The sequence below is a fragment of the Somniosus microcephalus genome, unplaced genomic scaffold (assembly GCF_052327205.1).
Source record: "Somniosus microcephalus isolate GS21.2 unplaced genomic scaffold, FLI_Smic_1.0 unresolved_chr7, whole genome shotgun sequence".
Taxonomy (NCBI): domain Eukaryota; kingdom Metazoa; phylum Chordata; class Chondrichthyes; order Squaliformes; family Somniosidae; genus Somniosus; species Somniosus microcephalus.
The window spans coordinates 37014110-37033325 of record NW_028225185.1 but is presented as its reverse complement, the minus strand read 5'-3'; the positions used below and the strand labels follow the sequence as shown (position 1 = coordinate 37033325).

Here is a 19216-nt window from a genome sequence, read left to right as displayed (position 1 = left end):
GTGTTAATACGAGTCCGGTCCCGATCTCACTCTAGAACACAGCCTTAGGCACTTGGGGGCACCTGACAGCCCTGGATCTGAGCTCCAGAAAGGGACAGGAGCGGAGGGGGGGAATTGTGTTGCAAATGGTGAGCAGGAGCAAGTGAGAGCTCCTAACTCGAGCACCGGAACGATCGACGGGGCACAGAATTTACAAGGACACAGAGGCGGAGCAGCAGGCACACTTGGTGTTTTATTCAAAGACTGCAAGTGAGCTTAAAGAGACAGATCCACATCTTTCCAACAAGCCCCGATCGTCCCAAGAGCAGCATCGTGATCAGATCAGCAGAGATAAAGTGGACAGTTTTGAAGGGAGGGCTCCCAGCTTGGAGGCTCCCCTGTCGGAAGCTCGCATCGCAGGATCGGCAAGAGGCGTTAAGGGGGTTCCATCGAAAGCGGTGAGCGGCGTGAGGACTCCGTCCCTTCCCGACAGCCTGGAAACGTGACACGAGATCCGCAGCAACCCCCCAAATACCTCGTTGTTTCGGCCGAGGCCGTTTCGGGGTTGGATGGCGGGCGGCGTGGCGTCAACCCCATCCCGTCGCGGGTTCCCACGGCGATACAGCGGAACGCCGCATTGCGGCTCGGAGGGAATCCCGAGTTCTCCGGGGTAAGGAGCCGCTGGGATCTTCCTCGCTCGATAGTTGAACAGTCGGGGAGTTCATGAAATCAAACCGCTTGGCCGGTTAAACTGGTGAAAATCCATGTAGGTGGGACAAACTTAGCCAGGAGCATAGCCAGGAGAGTCGGAGAGGCCTCAGGCCCCGCCACGCGCCGATGCAACCCGCGCGGTTCAAAAGGGGCAAACGCTAAGTGGCGAGGGACGGGGGTGGTGGAGGGGAGCGGGAAACCGCGTCAGTCGGTCAGTCGCAGGGCTGGGAGTGTTTAGCGGGGGTTGCGGTAGGGAGAGAAGGGGAGTCCCTCTCCAAGTGGGGGCAGGCGGAAGAATCGTAAACCCGTTAACGGAACGAGCGGTGGAAATCTCGCCCCTCCCGCCGGGTACGAGGCGGGGGCCCCGTTTAGTAGATGCGAGGGGGAGAGAGCGGGGTGGACTGGCGATGGCCAGGGACGTTGAGGGAGAGGAGGAGCGTTGGGGGAGAGGAGGACCGTTGGGGGAGAGTTGGAGTGTTGAGGGAGAGGAGGAGCGTTGGGGGAGAGGAGGACCGTTGGGGGAGAGGTGGAGCGTTGGGGGAGAGGAGGACCGTTGGGGGAGAGGAGGACCGTTGGGGGAGAGGAGGACCGTTGGGGGAGAGGTGGAGCGTTGGGGGAGAGGAGGACCGTTGGGGGAGAGGAGGAGCGTTGGGGGAGAGGAGGAGCGTTGGGGGAGAGGAGGAGCGTTGGCCGGGGAGGGTGAGGGCTCAGCGGTTTGTGGTTCATCAGCGGCATGTACAGTAGTAGGAGGTAATGGAGTCATCCCAGTTGCCAAAGAGGCCCTTGCCCACCTCCTCCAGGCGGTACTGGATGCCCGTGCGGAACGTGTGCCGTTTGCCGCGCTTGTTGATCTTGTTCCAGACGGTCAGCTCGCAGCGAGGTCCCACCACCAGGGAGGAGACCCTGTCGTCCCAGAATCGCTCGATCGAGGGCACATCCGCCGGGCTCCTGATGTCGAAGGAGTCTCCTCTGCAGCACTGGTTGTAGAGGACATCGGCGTCCGCGAAGAGGCGGGCACAGACCCTCCCGCCATTCTCGTCCTTCAGGGTGGAGGGCTCCGGGCACATGGCGTAGGCGCCCGCCAGGAGCAGGGTCATCACGAACAGCTGGACTCCGTCCATGCTTCTTTTTCACCAGGGGGGCCGAGCTGGAAGAGGTTTCCAGGAGAGCCGAATGAGACGCTCTCCGAACCGCCTGGGTTATATACCGAGCGCTCGGGCCTTATCTCTCTGCTAGCTTCGTTAATGATCGACCAACCCGGTCATTCCAGGTGGAAAAACTTTCGATTCTGACCTTGCGTTAAGGCGAGGGTCCCGCCCTCCTTCTGGCTGGGAAATGAGCTCCAATGCACAGCAGCCTCGGGTTAATGGACGGCGATAATGCAGAGGTTTCAGGGCCATCGGAACAGCTGCTGATAATACAGAGTTCCCAGCTTGATGGGGACAGTGTAGAGGGAGCTTTACTCTGTATCTAACCCGTGCTGTACCTGCCCTGGGAGTGTTTGATGGGACAGTGTAGAGGGAGCTTTACTCTGAATCTAACCAGTGCTGCACCTACCCTGGGAGTGTTTGATGGGACAGTGTAGAGCGATCTTTACTCTGTATTTAAACCATGCTGTACCTGCCCTGGAAGTGTTTGATGGGACAGTGTGGAGGGAGCTTTACTCTGTATCGAACCCGTGCTGTACCTGCCCTGGGAGTGTTTGATGGGACAGTGTAGAGGGAGCTTTACTCTGTATCTAACCCGTGCTGTACCTCCCCTGGGAGTGTTTAATGGGACAGTGTAGAGGGAGCTTTACTCTGTATCTAACCCGTGCTGTACCTGCCCTGGGAGTGTTTGATGGGGACAGTGTAGAGGGAGCTTTACTCTGTATCTAACCCGTGCTGTACCTGCCCTGGGAGTGTTTGACGGAACAGTGTAGTGGGAGCTTTACTCTGTATCTAACCCGTGCTGTACCTGCCCTGGGAGTGTTTCATGGGGACAGTGTAGAGGGAGCTTTACTCTGTATCTAAACCCGTGCTGTACCTGCCCTGGGAGTGTTTGATGGGACAGTGTAGAGGGAGCTTTACTCTGTATCTAACCCGTGCTGTACCTGCCCTGGGAGTGTTTCATGGGACAGTGTAGAGGGATTTTTACTCTGTATCTAACCCGTGCTGTAGCTGCCCTGGGAGTGTTTGATAGGACAGTGTAGAGGGAGCTTTACTCTGTATCTAACCCCGTGCTGTACCTGCCTGTTAAATCTGTGAGTTATCTAGTTAATTAAGACACAGACTAATTAATAACAATCAAAAACAGGTCTTTACTGGTTGGAGGTAGGGACTACACTGAATACAAGATTACTGCACAGTGCTTATATACCGGTGTGTTCACCCCCGGTATTACGTCTACAGCAGCCTGAGAAAGTAGTACATCTCTTAAGGTGGAACAGGCTTAAGCTCTCTTAAGGTGGAACAGGTTACATACACAACACTCCTCCCTTCTTAGCTTTATAGTCATCCCCCCCATTTAACATAACGTAATAACATATATACATATATAACTTCATGTTTAACGTAACATATCACAGATTCAGTCTCTGCGGAAAACAGTTCACAGATTCAATCTCTGTGGTGTAGTCGGTTCACGTTACACATTCAGTAGTCCTTTCATGGATTTAACAGCTTGAACTTCCGAACTGATTTGGCTCCGTTCGGAGGGACCACGTGTGTGATCTGGTAGAGGTGATAATGGTTCAGATGGGTCATCTTCTGTTTTTACTTTTTCTTTTCTGCTTCTTGGAGACTCTCTGGGCTCCATTGTCAGCTGCCACAGCTGCCAGCTGCATGCGCAGTTCCTCCTTCTCTTCCTCCTTTTTTTGTAGTAGAGCCACCTTCTCCCGATGTTCCGTAGACTTTCGGTGCTCCTCCATGATTTCTGTATGGTGGGAGTCGAAGTTACAAGTTGGGCAGGACAGGACATAGTAATATTCGGAGTCGTCCGACAGGTCAGCGAGAGGGTCGTCTATTTCCTCCATACCCAGCTGGACGTTAGCCAGCTCTTGTTCCAAATCCAGACATCTTTCCTGAAGAGACTTCTTCATGTGTACCTCTGCCTCCAGCTTTTTCTGGGCTTTCAGCAAGTCGTTTACTAGTGACCTCATTTGTGATTTTAATACTTCAACTTCCTTTGGAGATTGATTGATCGGACTATGCAGTCCCTCTACCGGAGCAGCTGTTTCAGCGGTCTGTTGTTCTACATTGACGTGAGTCAGCGTACTTTTGGCATCCAATGGCTGCTCTGTTGCAGTCGTTTCAGTCTGTGTCGTCACATCAGCCATCTCAATGACTTTTGAGAGCTCCGAGCCCTTTTCCTTTGAAGATCGCAGCTCGTGTTCAAGTTTTTCCCATTTCAGAGTCTTGTCCCTCAGCATATGAAGGAGTTGGCTGACCGTTAACTCTTCTGACACCAGATTATGGCACGCACCTTCAGAACCTGAATCAGCTTTGATTCGTTCGGCCTCCTCGCGCAGATGGTTGGTGTGCTCCTGCTCCATTTTCTCCATCAGTTGCTTCTGTTGCCTTTCCAGATTCTCCCACTCTGTAACAAAGAACATTTTTATTTCATTCATCTCTTGCTCAAAACGGCAAATCATTTGTTCTAATTGCTGTTGTAGTTTGAAATGGAGTTGAGTTCGAGCCCAGTGTCCCTCAAAAATGTGCATATCAGTAGACTTGACAGACTCAGAATTCTCTGTTAAACTATGTTGTTGTTGCTCAGTGGAATTCTGTGCTGAAACTTTGTCTTTTGCACATGGGTTGGTCTTACCATCATCAGTTCTAGAGTCTGGGCTGATTATCTGCACCGAGTTCTCACTCTTTATGGCTTTTAGCGAATGCCAGTCCATATTTATGTTTCTAAACCACTCCCGGCCTAGTAGTGGTGGACCTCCCTCCGGTAGCACATATAAGTCCATTATTTGACTTCCTTCGCCCTTGTTGGCCACTGCAACCTTTATTGTCCCGATGGGGTACACTCTCTGCCCCGTGTAGGTTGTCAATATAATCTCCGTATCCTGTAGGGGAATATGTTGGAATAACCTTCTGTAATCTTTCTTATTCATGACCGACAATGCCGATCCAGTGTCCAATTCCATTTTTACTTGGACTCCTTCTATCTGAAGAGTAACCCAAATTGTCTGGAGGTCTGCACCCTTACCAACGTTGAGTACCCTTAAGCTAGCCAGTTCAATACTGCTTAAGCCAGCCAGTTCATTACTGCTAGCGTCTGAATCGGACTCCTGTTCGGCCACCTTGTGTACTTTTGCGTATTTTCCTTGCGGTGACTTCTTGTTGCTGGTCTTCTTCCCTGACCTGCATACTCTAGCTATATGTCCAAGCCTACCACAAGTTCTACATTCTTGGTTTTTAAACCAACACTGGTTCTGATCATGCGTTGTCTTTCCACAACGATAACATTTGCCAGAACTCACACCCAATTTGTGTGCACTGAGCTCCGGTGACCGTAGCTGCATTACTGCCGAGCCTCTCGCTGCGGCTTCATGTGCTGCTGCCATAGTGACCGCCTTCTCAAGCGTCAGCTCATTCTCCTCGAGCAGTCGCTTTTGTGTATCCTGTTTAAATAAACCACACACAAATTTGTCTCGTAGTGCATCTGTCAGTCCCGTTCCAAACTGGCAATATTTCGCTAATTTACGCAATTCCAGCAAATATTCAGCATTGCTTTCATGCTGTAGCTGCCTTCTGTCGTAAAATTTAAATTGTTCCGCTAGCATCAGCGGCGTGGGGTTTCGATGATCTTTCAGGACAGTAACAATCTCATCGAACGTCTTATCCGTCGGTTCATCTGGTGATAACAGGTGTTTCAATTGCCCGTATGTCTTCGCACCCATTAAATTTAATAATGTTAGTGCTTTATCAGCCTCACGAATTTTATTGGCCTTACAATAATTTTTAACTCGTTCAACATATATGGCCCAATCTTCGATGTCACTATCAAAGTTGCTAATATTCCCGTGTTTAGGCATTGTAGTACTTTATCAGATTTGCAATTTCTCAGATTTTTTTTTTTTTTACTGCTATCCAAGATGGCGGCTTCCCGCTCTTGCCGTCGTCCTCCGCCCACAAAATGGCGGTTTTCCCACGCTTGGCGGTCTTCACCCGTCCCCCGACGCCGTCTCCCTTCAGCCCCCGAGTGCGGCCCTTATCTTCGCCGCGATCGCCCGAGTGCGGCCCTTATCAGTGGATGCGATCGCTGGATCGCGAAGTGGCTCCCGACCGAAGCGGCTCTCGGCCCTTATCTGGAGATGCGATCGCTCTCGCGGCTCTCGGCCCTTATCAGGAGATGCGATCGCTCTGTTGAAACGCCTCCCGCTCGAAGCGGCTCTCGCGCCCTATTCCTCCGGCTCCCCCAGCCCCGTTCGTGCGGCCAACGCGGTCAACTGCCTGTCGCATCGCTGCCCGGCTCAGACAACGGCTTACCCACCACCAAGCTGGAGAAGAAGCTGACGGTCGCCGATGGAGGCTCCGAGGTCAGGATGTCTTCCAGTGGGGTGGAGAGGGTGGAAACCTCTCTGCAACGTCCTGGCTGTGGACGAAGCTGCCGTGGAGTGACTGCCGCAGGGTCCGAATCAGACTCGTCGCCAGTGTTAAATCTGTGAGTTATCTAGTTAATTAAGACACAGACTAATTAATAACAATCAAAAACAGGTCTTTACTGGTTGGCGGTAGGGACTATTCTGAATACAAGATTACTGCACAGTGCTTATATACCGGTGTGTTCACCCCCGGTATTACGTCTACAGCAGCCTGAGAAAGTAGTACATCTCTTAAGGTGGAACAGGCTTAAGCTCTCTTAAGGTGGAACAGGTTACACACACAACACTGCCCTGGGAGTGTTTGATGGGGACAGTGTAGAGGGAGCTTTACTCTGAATCTAACCAGTGCTGTACCTACCCTGGGAGTGTTTGATGGGACAGTGTAGAGGGAGCTTTACTCTGAATCTAACCAGTGCTGTACCTACCCTGGGAGTGTTTGATGGGACAGTGTAGAGCGATCTTTACTCTGTATTTAAACCATGCTGTACCTGCCCTGGAAGTGTTTGATGGGGACAGTGTAGAGGGAGCTTTACTCTGCATCTAACTCGTGCTGTACCTGCCCTGGGAGTGTTTGATGGGACAGTGTAGAGGGAGCTTTACTCTGTATCTAACCTGTGCTGTACCTGCCCTGGGAGTGTTTGATGGGACAGTGCAGAGGGAGCTTTACTCTGTATCTAACCCGTGCTGTACCTCCCCTGGGAGTGTCTAATGGGACAGTGTAGAGGGAGCTTTACTCTGTATCTAACCCCGTGCTGTACCTGCCCTGGGAGTGTTTGATGGGACAGTGCAGAGCGATCTTTACTCTTTATTTAAACCATGCTGTACCTGCCCTGGGAGTGTTTGATGGGACAGTGTAGAGGGAGCTTTACTCTGTATCTAACCCGTGCTGTACCTGCCCTGGGAGTGTTTGATGGGACAGTGTAGAGGGAGCTTTACTCTGTATCTAACCCGTGCTGTACCTGCCCTGGGAGTGTTTGATGGGGACAGTGTGGAGGGAGCTTTACTCTGTCTCTAACTCGTGCTGTACCGGCCCTGGGAGTGTTTGATGGGAGAGTGTAGAGGGAGCTTTACTCTGTATCTAACCAGTGCTGTACCTGCCCTGGGAGTGTTTGATGGAGACAGTGTAGTGGCAGCACTACTCTGTATCTAACCCGTGCTGTACCTGCCCTGGGAGTTTTTGATGGGGACAGTGTAGAGGGAGCTTTACTCTGTATCTAACCCGTGCTGTACCTGCCCTGGGAGTGTTTGATGGGACAGTGCAGAGCGATCTTTACTCTTTATTTAAACCATGCTGTACCTGCCCTGGGAGTGTTTGATGGGACAGTGTAGAGGGAGCTTTACTCTGTATCTAACCCGTGCTGTACCTGCCCTGGGAGTGCTTGATGGGGACAGTGTAGAGGGAGCTTTACTCTGTATCTAACTCGTGCTGCACCTGCCCTGGGAGTGCTTGATGGGGACAGTGTAGAGGGAGCTTTACTCTGTATCTAACTCGTGCTGTACCTGCCCTGGGAGTGTTTGATGGGAGAGTGTAGAGGGAGCTTTACTCTGTATCTAACCCGTGCTGTACCTGCCCTGGGAGTGTTTGATGGGACAGTGTAGAGGGAGATTTACTCAGTATCTAACTCGTGCTGTACCTGCCCTGGGAGTGTTTGATGGGAGAGTGTAGAGGGAGCTTTACTCTGTATCTAACCAGTGCTGTACCTACCCTGGGAGTGTTTGATGGAGACAGTATAGTGGGAGCGCTACTCTGTATCTAACCCGTGCTGCACCTGCCCTGGGAGTGTTTGATGGGGACAGTGTAGAGGGAGCTTAACTCTGTATCTAACCCTTGCTCTACCTGCCCTGGGAGTGTTTGATGGGACAGTGCAGAGCGATCTTTACTCTTTATTTAAACCATGCTGTACCTGCCCTGGGAGTGTTTGATGGGACAGTGTAGAGGGAGCTTTACTCTGTATCTAACCCGTGCTGTACCTGCCCTGGGAGTGTTTGAGGGGACAGTGTAGAGGGAGCTTTACTCTGTATCTATCCCGTGCTGTACCTGTCCTGGGAGTGTTTGATGGGACAGTGTAGAGGGAGCTTTACTCTGTATCTAACCTGTGCTGTACCTGCCCTGGGAGTGTATGATGTGAAAGTGTAGAGGGAGCTTTACTCTGTATCTAACCCCGTGCTGTACCTGCCCTGGGAGTGTATGATGGGGCAGTGTAGAGGGAGCTTTACTCTGTATCTAACCCCGTGCTGTACCTGCCCTGGGAGTGTTTGATGGGGCAGTGTAGAGGGAGCTTTACTCTGTATCTAACCCGTGCAGTACCTGCCCTGTGAGTGTTTGATGGGGCAGTGTCGAGGGAGCTTTACTCTGTATCTAACCCGTGCTGTACCTGCCCTGGGAGTGTTAGATGGGACAGTGAAGATGGAGCTTTACTCTGTATCTAACCTGTGCTGTACCTGCCCTGGGAGTGTTTGATGGGACAGTGTAGAGGGAGCTTTACTCTGTATCTAACCCTTGCTGTACCTGCCCTGGGAGTGTTTGATGGGACAGTGTAGAGGGAGCTTTACTCTGCATCTAACCCGCGCTGCACCTGCCCTGGGAGTGTTTCATGGGACAGTGTAGAGGGATTTTTACTCTGTATCTAACCCGTGCTGTAGCTGCCCTGGGAGTGTTTGATAGGACAGTGTAGAGGAAGCTTTACTCTGTATCTAACCCCGTGCTGTACCTGCCCTGGGAGTGTTTGATGGGGACAGTGTAGAGGGAGCTTTACTCTGTATCTAACCCGTGCTGTTCCTGCCCTGGGAGTATTTGATGGGACAGTGCAGAGGGAGCTTTACTCTGTATCTAACCTGTGCTGTACCTGCCCTGGGAGTGTTTGATGGGACAGTGTAGAGGGAGCTTTGCTCTGTATCTAACCTGTGCTGTACCTGCCCTGGGAGTGTTTGATGTGACAGTGTAGAGGGAGCTTTACTCTGTATCTAACCCCGTGCTGTACCTGCCCTGGGAGTGTTTGATGGGGCAGTGTAGAGGGAGCTTTACTCTGTATCTAACCCGTGCAGTACCTGCCCTGTGAGTGTTTGATGGGGCAGTGTCGAGGGAGCTTTACTCTGTATCTAACCCGTGCTGTACCTGCCCTGGGAGTGTTAGATGGGACAGTGAAGATGGAGCTTTACTCTGTATCTAACCTGTGCTGTACCTGCCCTGGGAGTGTTTGATGGGACAGTGTAGAGGGAGCTTTACTCTGTATCTAACCCTTGCTGTACCTGCCCTGGGAGTGTTTGATGGGACAGTGTAGAGGGAGCTTTACTCTGTATCTAACCCGCGCTGCACCTGCCCTGGGAGTGTTTCATGGGACAGTGTAGAGGGATTTTTACTCTGTATCTAACCCGTGCTGTAGCTGCCCTGGGAGTGTTTGATAGGACAGTGTAGAGGGAGCTTTACTCTGTATCTAACCCCGTGCTGTACCTGCCCTGGGAGTGTTTGATGGGGACAGTGTAGAGGGAGCTTTACTCTGTATCTAACCCGTGCTGTTCCTGCCCTGGGAGTATTTGATGGGACAGTGCAGAGGGAGCTTTACTCTGTATCTAACGTGTGCTGTACCTGCCCTGGGAGTGTTTGATGGGACAGTGTAGAGGGAGCTTTACTCTGTATCTAACCTGTGCTGTACCTGCCCTGGGAGTGTTTGATGTGACAGTGTAGAGGGAGCTTTACTCTGTATCTAACCCCGTGCTGTACCTGCCCTGGGAGTGTTTGATGGGACAGTGTAGAGGCAGTTTTACTCTGTATCTAACCCGTGCTGTACCTGCCCTGGAAGTGTTTGATGGGACAGTGTAGAGGGAGCTTTACTCTGTATCTAACCCGTGCGGTACTTACCCTGGGAGTGTTTGATGGGGACAATGTCGAGGGAGCTTAACTCTGTATCTAACCCCGTGCTATACCTGTCCTGGGAGTGTTTGATTGGACAGTGTAGAGGGAGCTTTACTCTGTATCTAACCCGTGCTGTACCTGCCCTGGGAGTGTTTGATGGGAATGTGTAGAGGGAGCTTTACTCTGTATCTAACCCCGTGCTGTACCTGCCCTGTGAGTGTTTGATGGGACAGTGTAGAGCGATCTTTACTCTGTATTTAAACCATGCTGTACCTGCCCTGGGAGTGTTTGATGGGACAGTGCAGAGGGAGCTTTACTCTGTATCTAACCCGTGCTGTACCTGCCCTGGGAGTGTTTGATGGGACAGTGCAGAGGGAGCTTTACTCTGTATCTAACCCGTGCTGTACCTGCCCTGGGAGTGTTTGATGGGGACATTGTAGAGGGAGCTTTGCCCTGTATCTAATCCGTGCTGTACCTGCCCTGGGAGTGTTTGATGGGACAGTGTAGAGGGAGCTTTGCTCTGTACCTAACCCCGTGCTGTACCTGCCCTGGGAGTGTTTGATGGGACAGTGCAGAGCGATCTTTACTCTTTATTTAAACCATGCTGTACCTGCCCTGGGAGTGTTTGATGGGACAGTGTAGAGGGAGCTTTACTCTGTATCTAACCCGTGCTGTACCTGCCCTGGGAGTGTTTGAGGGGACAGTGTAGAGGGAGCTTTACTCTGTATCTATCCCGTGCTGTACCTGTCCTGGGAGTGTTTGATGGGACAGTGTAGAGGGAGCTTTACTCTGTATCTAACCTGTGCTGTACCTGCCCTGGGAGTGTATGATGTGAAAGTGTAGAGGGAGCTTTACTCTGTATCTAACCCCGTGCTGTACCTGCCCTGGGAGTGTATGATGGGGCAGTGTAGAGGGAGCTTTACTCTGTATCTAACCCCGTGCTGTACCTGCCCTGGGAGTGTTTGATGGGGCAGTGTAGAGGGAGCTTTACTCTGTATCTAACCCTTGCTGTACCTGCCCTGGGAGTGTTTGATGGGACAGTGTAGAGGGAGCTTTACTCTGTATCTAACCCGCGCTGCACCTGCCCTGGGAGTGTTTCATGGGACAGTGTAGAGGGATTTTTCTCTGTATCTAACCCGTGCTGTAGCTGCCCTGGGAGTGTTTGATAGGACAGTGTAGAGGGAGCTTTACTCTGTATCTAACCCCGTGCTGTACCTGCCCTGGGAGTGTTTGATGGGGACAGTGTAGAGGGAGCTTTACTCTGTATCTAACCCGTGCTGTTCCTGCCCTGGGAGTATTTGATGGGACAGTGCAGAGGGAGCTTTACTCTGTATCTAACCTGTGCTGTACCTGCCCTGGGAGTGTTTGATGGGACAGTGTAGAGGGAGCTTTGCTCTGTATCTAACCTGTGCTGTACCTGCCCTGGGAGTGTTTGATGTGACAGTGTAGAGGGAGCTTTACTCTGTATCTAACCCCGTGCTGTACCTGCCCTGGGAGTGTTTGATGGGGCAGTGTAGAGGGAGCTTTACTCTGTATCTAACCCGTGCAGTACCTGCCCTGTGAGTGTTTGATGGGGCAGTGTCGAGGGAGCTTTACTCTGTATCTAACCCGTGCTGTACCTGCCCTGGGAGTGTTAGATGGGACAGTGAAGATGGAGCTTTACTCTGTATCTAACCTGTGCTGTACCTGCCCTGGGAGTGTTTGATGGGACAGTGTAGAGGGAGCTTTACTCTGTATCTAACCCTTGCTGTACCTGCCCTGGGAGTGTTTGATGGGACAGTGTAGAGGGAGCTTTACTCTGTATCTAACCCGCGCTGCACCTGCCCTGGGAGTGTTTCATGGGACAGTGTAGAGGGATTTTTACTCTGTATCTAACCCGTGCTGTAGCTGCCCTGGGAGTGTTTGATAGGACAGTGTAGAGGGAGCTTTACTCTGTATCTAACCCCGTGCTGTACCTGCCCTGGGAGTGTTTGATGGGGACAGTGTAGAGGGAGCTTTACTCTGTATCTAACCCGTGCTGTTCCTGCCCTGGGAGTATTTGATGGGACAGTGCAGAGGGAGCTTTACTCTGTATCTAACGTGTGCTGTACCTGCCCTGGGAGTGTTTGATGGGACAGTGTAGAGGGAGCTTTACTCTGTATCTAACCTGTGCTGTACCTGCCCTGGGAGTGTTTGATGTGACAGTGTAGAGGGAGCTTTACTCTGTATCTAACCCCGTGCTGTACCTGCCCTGGGAGTGTTTGATGGGACAGTGTAGAGGCAGTTTTACTCTGTATCTAACCCGTGCTGTACCTGCCCTGGAAGTGTTTGATGGGACAGTGTAGAGGGAGCTTTACTCTGTATCTAACCCGTGCGGTACTTACCCTGGGAGTGTTTGATGGGGACAATGTCGAGGGAGCTTAACTCTGTATCTAACCCCGTGCTATACCTGTCCTGGGAGTGTTTGATTGGACAGTGTAGAGGGAGCTTTACTCTGTATCTAACCCGTGCTGTACCTGCCCTGGGAGTGTTTGATGGGAATGTGTAGAGGGAGCTTTACTCTGTATCTAACCCCGTGCTGTACCTGCCCTGTGAGTGTTTGATGGGACAGTGTAGAGCGATCTTTACTCTGTATTTAAACCATGCTGTACCTGCCCTGGGAGTGTTTGATGGGACAGTGCAGAGGGAGCTTTACTCTGTATCTAACCCGTGCTGTACCTGCCCTGGGAGTGTTTGACGGGGACAGTGTAGAGGGAGCTTTACTCTGTATCTAACCCGTGCTGTACCTGCCCTGGGAGTGTTTGATGGGACAGTGTAGAGGGAGCTTTGCTCTGTACCTAACCCCGTGCTGTACCTGCCCTGGGAGTGTTTGATGGGACAGTGTAGAGGGAGCTTTACTCTGTATCTAACCCGTGCTGTACCTGCCCTGGGAGTGTTTGATGGGAGAGTGTAGAGGGAGCTTTGCTCTGTATCTAACCCCGTGCTGTACCTGCCCTGGGAGTGTTTGATGGGACAGTGTAGAGGGAGCTTTACTCTGTATCTAACCCCGTGCTGTATCTGCCCTGGGAGTGTTTGATGGGACAGTGTAGAGGGAGCTTTACTCTGTATCTAAACCGTGCTGTACCTGTCCTGGGAGTGTTTGATGGGACAGTGTAGAGGGAGCTTTACTCTGTATCTAACCTGTGCTGTACCTGCCCTGGGAGTGTTTGATGTGACAGTGTAGAGGGAGCTTTACTCTGTATCTAACCCCGTGCTGTACCTGCCCTGGGAGTGTTTGATGGGACAGTGTAGAGGCAGTTTTACTCTGTATCTAACCCGTGCTGTACCTGCCCTGGAAGTGTTTGATGGGACAGTGTCGAGGGAGCTTTACTCTGTATCTAACCCGTGCGGTACCTACCCTGGGAGTGTTTGATGGGGACAATGTAGAGGGAGCTTTACTCTGTATCTAACCCCGTGCTGTACCTGTCCTGGGAGTGTTTGATTGGACAGTGTAGAGGGAGCTTTACTCTGTATCTAACCCGTGCTGTACCTGCCCTGGGAGTGTTTGATGGGGACAGTGTAGACGGAGCTTTACTCTGTATCTAACCCCGTGCTGTACCTGTCCTGCCAGTGTTTGATGGGACCGTGTAGAGGGAGCTTTACTCTGTATCTAACCCGTGCTGCACCTGTCCTGGGAGTGTTTGATGGGACGGTGTAGAGGGAGCTTTACTCTGAATCTGACCGGTGCTGTACCTGCCCTGGGACTGTTTGATGGGATAATGTAGAGGGAGCTTTACTCTGTATCTAACCCGTGCTGTACCTGCCCTGGGAGTGTTTGATGGGACAGTACAGAGAAGGTTAAGGAGAGATTGACCAGAATGGTACCAGGGATGAGAGACTTCAGTTATGTGGAGAGACTGGAGAAGCTGGGGTTGTTCTCCTTAGAGCAGAGATGGTTAAGGAGAGATTGACCAGAATGGTACCAGGGAAAGAAACATAAAAACATAGAAGATAGGAGCAGGAGTAGGCCATTCGGCCCCTCGAGCCTGCTCCGCCATTCAATGCGATCATGGCTGATCATCCAAATTCAGTACCCTGTCCCTGCCTTCTCCCCATATCCCTTGATCCCTTTCGCCTTAAAAATATATCTAACTCCTTCTTGAATATATTTAATGACTCGGCCTCAACTGCCTTCTGTGGTAGTGAATTCCACAGGTTCACAACTCTCTGGGTGAAGAAATTCCTCCTCATCTCTGTCCTAAATGGCTTACCCCTTATCCTTAGACTGTGACCCCTGGTTCTGGACTCCCCCGCCATCGGGAACATCCTTCCTGCATCTAGTCTGTCCAGTCCTGTTAGAATTTTATAAGTTTCAATAAGATCCCCTCTCATTCTTCTAAACTCCAGCGAATATAAGCCCAATCGTCCCAATCTCTCCTCATACGTCATTCCTGCCATCCCAGGTATCATTCTGGTGAATCTTCGCTGCACTCCCTCCATGGCAAGAACATCCTTCCTCAGATAAGGCGACCAAAACTGCACACAATACTCAAGGTGTGGTCTCACCAAGGGCCTGTACAACTGCAGCAAGACATCCTTGCTCCTGTACTCAAACCCTCTCGCTACAAAGGCCAACATACCATTTGCCTTCTTTACCACCTGCTGCACCTGCATGCTTACCTTCAGCGACTGGTGCATAAGGACACCCAGGTCTTGTTGCACTTCCCCTTTTCCCAATCTATTGCCGTTCAGATAATCTGCCTTCCTGTTTTTGCCACCAAAGTGGATAACCTTGCATTTGTCCACATTATACTGCATCTGCCATGCATCTGCCCAATCACCCAACCTGTCCAAATCATACTGGAGTTTCTCGGCATCCTCCTCACAGCACACACGCCCACCCAGCTTTGTGTCGTCTGCAATCTTGGAGATATTACATCTAGTTCCCTCGTCTAGATCATTAATATATATTGTGAATAGCTGGGGTCCTAGCACTGATCCCTGCGGTACCCCACTAGTCACTGCCTGCCACTCGGAAAAAGACCCATTTATTCCAACTCTTTGCTTCCTGTCTGCCAACCAGTTCTCTATCCAAGTCAGTACCTTGCCCCCAATCCCATGTGCCTTAACTTTACACGCTAATCTCTTATGTGGGACCTTATCGAAAGCCTTCTGAAAGTCCAAATACACCACATCCACTGGTTCTCCCTTAACTATTCTACCAGTTAAATCCTCAAAAAATTCCGATAGGTTAGTCAAGCACAGTTTACCTTTTGTAAATCCATGTTGACTTTGTCCGATCCTGTCACTGTTTTCCAAGTGCACTGCTATTACATCTTTTATAATGGACTCTAACATTTTCCCCATTACCGATGTCAGGCTTACCGGTCTGTAATTCCCCGTTTTCTCTCTACCACCTTTTTTGAATAGTGGGGTAACATTAGCTACCCTCCAATCCATGGGAGCTGTTCCAGAGTCTATGGAATTTTGGAAGATGACCAGCAATGCATCGACTATTTCTAGGGCCACTTCCTTAAGTACCCTAGGATGTAAATTATCAGGCCCTGGGGATTTATCGGCCTTCAATCCCGTCAATTTCCCTAACACCATTTCCCTACAAATACTGATTTCATTTAGTTCCTCCCTCTCATTAGACCCTATGTTCCCCGGCATCTCTGGGAGGTTATTTGTGTCCTCCTTTGTGAAGACAGAACCAAAGTATGTATTTAATTGGTCTGCCATTTCTTTGTTCCCCATTATAAATTCCCTGATTATGACTGCAAGGGACCTCCGCTTGACTTCACCAATCTTTTTCTCTTCACATATCTATAGAAGCTTTTACAGTCAGTTTTTATGTTCACTGCAAGCTTACTCTCATACTCTATGTGATAAAAATGATAACTTCCGGGAAGTTATGTCATCACTTCCTGTGAACTATGAACTATGAACTGTGTACATACCTCACTTCCTGTCATATGTCACTTCCTGTTGGACTGGTATAAATACTGGTCTGTTCAGTATTGTAAGAGGCTTCTACCAGAGGCATGGTAAAGACCTCTCGTGTATATAGTGTGTTTATAAGTTACTTAAAGCTTACTTTAAAGTTACTTGATGGTAAGTCTCCTTTTTCTTACATCAATTTAAGTAACTTAATATTTACACTGACAAATACTAGACCTTCAGACAAACTCGGAAGTTAAGGATCCAGGGAACCACCCATCATGGAGAAAATCCTTAGACCTATTCGTCTGGACTTGGACCCGAATACACCAGCAGCTGGCAGGGTATGGAAGCATTGGTATCGTACTTTTGAGAATTTTCTGGATGAATGTAAAGCGGATGCTCCTGCTAAATTGAAGATACTTGTCAATTATGTGACCCCAAAAGTGTTCGACTATGTTGATGACTGGGATAATTACGAAGAGGTGATTCGGGCACTTAAGAAACTGTATGCGAAGACCCCAAATGAGGTCTATGCTAGACATCTACTGGCCACAGCCCGACAAGGGCCAGGGGAATCAATTGACGAATTCCTGCAAGAACTTCGCAGGCTCAGCGTAGATTGTAACTTTCAGGCAGCCTCAGCTGAGCTGTACCGCCAAGAAATGATTCGTGATGCTTTCATCTGCGGGATTGCCTCTCCATTTATACGCCAGCGTCTACTAGAAAGTAAAACACTTGAGCTACAAAAAGCTTTTGACCTAGCTTGTTCACTGGATTTGGCAAAGAGAAATGCAGACCTCTATCAGCTGCCCAGATCTCGATCTGCTGCTGTAGCTGCAACCAGACAATTCAAGCGGTCTCAGGTGAACCCTATCATGGGGGAATCTAATTCTGATAATTCTGATGAAGAAGAGGAGGACGACCCTACTTTAGCAGCCTCTTGGCAATCTAGGAAGGAATGCTTCTTTTGTGGAGATGCTTTTCACCCTAGGAAAACCTGCCCTGCTCGCAATGCAATCTGCAGTTATTGCGGGAAAAAAGGACACTTTGCTAAAGTTTGCCTATCAAGGGCCTCTACGAGGGCCAATCCAGCTAAGGCCTACCGAACTGCCCCAATTAGGGCCTATCAAGATGCTCCAGCTAGGACCTATCAAGCTTCCTCTCGAGCTCTCTCCCGAAGGAGCACACCGAGAGTTTTAGCCACTCTCTGTGCAACGACACCAATTACAGCTGCTTGCCCACAGAACCTGTCTCATGCAGCCACAAAAATTTCAATTAAAGGGCATACCTTAGATGCCTTAATTGACTCAGGAAGTACTGATAGTTTCATTAAGGAACAGATTGTTGCGAAATTGAAACTACATGTCTTCCCATCGGACCAGGCAATTGCGATGGCCCAGTCATCACTTAATACCAGAATCTCCGGCTTTTGTGTTGTTGATATGACACTTCATGGTCGTATGTATCCCTCCACCCGACTTTCGGTGCTCAAGGACTTATGTAGTGATCTCCTCTTAGGGCTGGACTTCCAAAAACAGCATAAGAAACTCACCATTGAGTTTGGTGGATCCAAACCCGGACTTACTATTTCTAATATACCGTCTAAATTACCATTTTGTGCATTATCAGCAGCTTCACTTGATGAACCCTCGTTATTTGCCAGTATTCCGCCTCAATGCCAACCGATAATAACGAAATCGCGGCGCTTTAATCAGGAAGACCAATCTTTTATTGCGGCTGAAATCTCTCGACTTCTAGCAGAGGATATCATTGAACCATGTTCGTCGCCCTGGCGGGCTCAAGTCGTCATTGTCAAGAACCCTCTAAAACCTCACAAACAGCGACTATGCATCGATTATTCGCAAACCATCAATCAATATACCGACTTGGACGCCTACCCATTGCCACGCATTGATGATATGGTTAATAAACTGGCCGAATACAAAGTGTTCTCAACTTACGATTTAAAAAGTGCCTATCATCAGTTACCCTTGAAGGTCTCAGATAAGCAGTACACAGCCTTTGAGGCTAATGGACGGCTGTACCAATTTCGTCGCCTCCCATTCGGGGTTACTAATGGAGTGGCTGTCTTTCAACGGGCAATGGATGGCCTGGTTAAGCAGGAAAACCTAAGGGACACTTTTCCCTATCTTGATAACATTACCATTGCAGGTCACGATCAACAGGAACACGACTCCAACCTCCAAAAATTTCGGGATGCCCTCCATCACCGTAATTTGACCCTGAATGAATCCAAATCTGTTGAGTCGCAACCGACCATCAACATCCTTGGCTACTGCGTAGGCAATGGTATCATTAAGCCAGACCCAGAAAGACTTCGCCCGCTCCAAGAGCTCCCGTCACCTAAGAATCCGGCTTCTTTACGTCGGGCTCTCGGTCTGTTTGCATACTATGCTAAATGGATTCCTCATTTTTCGGACAAAATCCAACCCTTGCTGCATGCTAGATCATTTCCACTGGGAACAGCGGCTGTTGCAGCCTTTAACCTTCTCAAAAAACAGTTGGAGAAAGCGGCTCTTCACTCCATCGATGAGAATCTCCCTTTCGTGGTTGAATGTGATGCCTCGGAGGTGGCTATCTCGGCTACTCTGAATCAGGAAGGTCGTCCTGTAGCATTTATGTCCAGGACCTTACAAGGTGCCGAGCTTCATTATCCTCCGGTTGAGAAAGAAGCCACAGCCATCATAGAGGCAGTACGGAAGTGGAACCATTTTCTAGCTCGCCAGCACTTTACATTGATCACGGACCAACGATCAGTCGCCTTCATGCTCGATAATCGAAAACGAACCAAAATTAAGAATAATAAAATACAACTTTGGAGGATGGAACTGGCCTCTTTTGGTTATACCATTCTCTATCGGCCTGGCAAGGAGAATGTGGCCCCGGACACCCTCACACGGGCATTCTGCTCCACTATGTCATCCTCCACTCTCATGGATGTCCACAATGGTTTGTGTCATCCTGGCGTTACGCGCATGCTACATTTCATACGATCACGGAATCTCCCTTTTTCCACTGGAGATGTAAAGAAAATATGCTCAGAATGCCGGCTTTGTGCGGAATTAAAACCTCAGTTCTTCCGCCCCTCAGATGGTATACTCATACATGCAACCCAACCGATGCAACGACTTAGCGTCGATTTTAAGGGCCCAGTGCCC

At 50.0% G+C, this 19216-nt stretch overlaps 1 pseudogene; it reads right to left on the bottom strand.

Moving 5' to 3' along the window:
* Positions 1 to 207: 207 nt before the first annotated feature.
* On the bottom strand, positions 208 to 1847 carry LOC147086797 (syncollin pseudogene; annotated as a pseudogene).
* Between the last annotated feature and the right edge of the window lie 17369 nt (positions 1848 to 19216).